The following is a 4,036-nucleotide window of genomic DNA, read 5'->3' on the forward strand; positions in this document are numbered from 1 at the left end:
ATCATCTAATAAAGACACAAACATAGACAAACATATAGCATAAAAACTGAAAAACAAAGAAATAAGAACAAGGAGTGAGTCCACCTTAGTGATGGTGGCGCCTTCTCCTTGAAGGACCAATAATGTCCTTGAGCTCTTCAATGTCTCTTCCTTGCCTTTGTTGCTCCTCCCTTATTGCTCTTTGATCTTCTCTAATCTCATGGAGAATGATGGAGTGCTCTTGGTGATCCACCCTTAGTTGGTCCATGTTATAGCTCAAGTCTTCTAGAGAAGTGTTGAGTTGTTCCCAATAGTTATTTGGAGGAAAATGCATCCCTTGAGGCATCTCAGGGATTTCTTGATGATGAGCTTCCTCATGTGTCTCTTGGGATCCATGAATGGGCTCTCTTGTTTGTTCCATCCTCTTCTTAGTGATGGGCTTATCCTCTTCAATGAGAATGTTTCCTTCTATGATAACTCCAGCTGAGTAGCATAGATGAAAAATAAGATGAGGAAAAGCTAGCCTTGCCATGGTGGAGGAATTTTCGGCTATTTTGTAGAATTCAAGAGAGATGACTTCATGAACTTCTACTTCCTCTCCAATCATGATGCTATGGATCATGATGGCCCGATCCATAGTAACTTCGGATCGGTTGCTAGTGGGAATAATGGAGCGTTGGATGAACTCCAACCATCCTCTAGCCACAGGCTTTAGGTCCAGTCTTCTTAATTGAACCGGCTTGCCTTTTGAGTCTCTTTTCCATTGAGCTCCTTCCACACATATGTCCATAAGGACTTGGTCCAACCTTTGATCAAAGTTGACCCTTCTAGTGTAGGGGCGTGCATCTTCTTGCATCAGAGGCAAGTTGAATGCCAACCTCACATTTTTTGGACTGAAATCTAAGTATTTCCCCCGAACCATAAGTGGTTATGGAAAAATAAAAAGCTATGCTTTTACCACACCAAACTTAGAATATTGCTCGCCCTCGAGCAAGAGAAGAAAGAAGAGAAGTAGAAGAAGAAGATATAGAGGAGAGGGAGAGATGTGTGGGTTTAGTCAAGGGGGAGAAGAGAGGGTTGTGTTGTGAGAAAATGAAAAAGGATAGAGGGGTTTATACAGTGGAGGGAGAGGGGTTAAGGTTCGGCCATATTGGGTGGGTTTGGGTGGAAAAGTGGTTTTGAATTTGAAGGTAGGTGGGGTTTATGGGGGAAGAGTGGATGGATGTGAGTGGTGAAGAGGTGATGGGGAAGAGAGATTGAGGTGATTGGTGAAGGGTTTTTGGGGAAGAGTGTTATTGGCTTGTGTGAAGAAGAGAGAAGGTAAATTGAGGTAGGTAGGGATCCTGTGGGGTCCACAGATCCTGAGGTGTCAAGGATTATCATCCCTGCACCAATGAGGCGTGTAAAATGCCCTCTGCATGCAATCTTGGCGTTTAACTCCAGATTGATGCTTGTTTCTGGTGTTAAACGCCAGTTTTATGCTTGTTTTGGGCGTTCAATGCTAGTCTGCAGCATGTTTCTGGTGTTGAACGCCAGTTCCATGCTTGTTTCTGGCGTTTAACGCCAGTTCCATGCTTGTTTCTGGCGTTTAATGCCAGCTCTCCTCAGGGTGTAATCCTGGCGTTTAAATGCCAGATTGTTGCTTGTTTCTGGCATTCAATGCCAGATTGGTGCTCTGTTCTGGCGTTGAACACCAACCAGATGCTCCTTACTGGCGTTCAAACGCCAGCAAGCTCTTCCTCCAGGGTGTGCTGTTTCTTCTGCTGTTTTTTATTCTATTTTTAATTTTAGTATTTGTTTTGTGACTCCACATGATCATGAACCTAATTAAACATAAAATAAAAAATAAAATAAAAATAAAATTAGATAAATAAAAATTGGGTTGCCTCCCAATAAGTGCTTCTTTAATGTCACTAGCTTGACAGTGTGCTCTCATGGAGCTTTACAGGTGATTGGGTCAATGTTGTGGACTCCCAACACCAAACTTAGAGTTTGAATGTGGGGGTTCAATACCAAACTTAGAGTTTTGGTTGTGGCCTCCCAACACCAAACATAGAGTTTGATTGTGGGGGCTTTGTTTGACTCTGTATTGAGAGAAGCTTTTCATGCTTCCTCTCCATGGTTGCAGAGGAATATCCTTGAGCTTTAAACACAAGGTAGTCCCCATTTAATTGAAGGACTAGCTCTCCTCTGTCAACATCAATCACAGCTCCTGCTGTGGCTAGGAAGGATTTTCCAAGGATGATGTATTCATCCTCCTCCTTCCTAGTGTCTAAGATTATGAAATCAGCAGGGATATAAAGGCCTTTAACCTTTACTAACACGTCCTCTACCAATCCATAAGCTTGTCTTACTGACTTGTCTGCTATCTGTAATGAGAATGTGGCAGCCTGTACCTCAAAGATCCCTAGTTTCTCTATTACAGAGAGTGGCATAAGATTTATACCTGACCCCAGGTCACACAGAGGCTTCTTAAAGGTCATGGTGCCTATAGGGCATTAGGAATTTACCAGGATCTTGTTTCTTTTGAGGTAAAGTTTGCTGAACCCATGTATCTAGTTCACTAATGAGCAAGGAAGGTGCATCTTCCCAAGTCTCATTACCAAACAACTTGGCATCTAGCTTCATGATAGCTCCTAGATATTGAGCAACTTGCTCTCCAGTTACGTCTTCATCCTCTTCAGAGGAAGAATAGTTTTTAGAGCTCATGAATGGGAGAAGGAGGTTTAAAGGAATCTCTATGGTCTCTATATGAGTCTCAAATTCCTTTAGGTCCTAAATAGGAAACTCCTTCTTGTCTGGGAGATGTCCCATGAGGTCTTCCTCATTGGGATTCACGTCCTTCCCTTCCTCTCTAGGTTCGGCCATTTTGATTATATCAATGGCCTTGCACTCTCTTTTTGGATTTTCTTCAGTATTGCTTGGGAGAGTACTAGGAGGAGTTTCAGTGATTTTCTTACTCAGCTGGCCCACTTGTGCCTCCAAATTTCTGATGGAGGACATTGTTTCACTCATGAAACTTAAAGTGGCCTTAGACAACTCAGAGACTATATTTGCTAAGCTAGAGGAGCTCTGCTCAGAATGCTCTATCTGTTGCTGAGAAAATTATGGAAAAGGCTTGTTATTGCTAAGCCTGTTTCTTCCACCATTATTAAAGCCTTGTTGAGGCTTTTGTTGATCCTTCCATGAGAAATTTGGATGATTTCTCCATGAGAAATTATAGGTATTTCCATAAGGTTCACCCGTGTAATTTACCTCTGCCATTGCAGGGTTCTCAAGATCATAGGCTTCTTCTTCAGAAGATGCCTCTTTAGTACTGTTGGATGCATTTTGCCATCCATTCAGACTTTGAGAAATCATGTTGACTTGCTGAGTCAACATTTTGTTCTGAGCCAATATGGCATTCAGAGCATCAATCTCAAGAACTACCTTCCTCTGAGGCGTCCCATTATTCACAGGATTCCTCTCAGAAGTGTACATGAATTGGTTATTTGAAACTATGTCAATAATTTCTTGAGCTTCTGCAGGTGTTTTCTTTAGGTGAATAGATCCACCTGCAGAATAGTCCAGTGACATCTTAGAGAACTCAGATAGACCATAATAGAATATATCCAGAATGGTCCACTCTGAAAGCATGTCAGAAGGACACCTTTTAGTCATCTGCTTGTATCTTTCCCAAGCTTCATAGAGGGATTCACCATCTTTCTGTTTGAAGGTCTGAACATCCACTCTAAGCTTGCTCAGCTTTTGAGGAGCAAAAAACTTAGCCAAGAAGGCCGTGACCAGCTTATCCCAGGAGTCCAGGCTATCTTTAGGTTGAGAGTCCAACCATGTTCTAGCCTTGTCTCTTACAGCAAAAGGGAAAAAGCATGAGCCTGTAGACTTCAGGATTTACTCTATTAGTCTTAACAGTCTCAAAGATCTGCAAGAATTCAGTTAAAAACTGATAGGGATCTTCTGATAGAAGTCCATGGAACTTGCAATTTTGTTGCATTAGAGCAACTAGTTGAGGTTTCAGCTCAAAATTGTTTGCTCCAATGGCAGGGATTGAGATGCT

General features: G+C 42.1%; 1 non-coding gene across 1 annotated transcript; it reads left to right on the forward strand.

Moving 5' to 3' along the window:
* The first annotated feature begins 3,609 nt into the window (after nucleotides 1-3,609).
* LOC112714045 (small nucleolar RNA R71) lies at nucleotides 3,610-3,717 on the forward strand. The gene has a single exon (XR_003159001.1). It is a non-coding gene; the product is annotated as a small nucleolar RNA R71 (small nucleolar RNA).
* Nucleotides 3,718-4,036: the final 319 nt, after the last annotated feature.

This window comes from Arachis hypogaea, chromosome 9 (genome assembly GCF_003086295.3).
Source record: "Arachis hypogaea cultivar Tifrunner chromosome 9, arahy.Tifrunner.gnm2.J5K5, whole genome shotgun sequence".
NCBI lineage: Eukaryota > Viridiplantae > Streptophyta > Magnoliopsida > Fabales > Fabaceae > Arachis > Arachis hypogaea.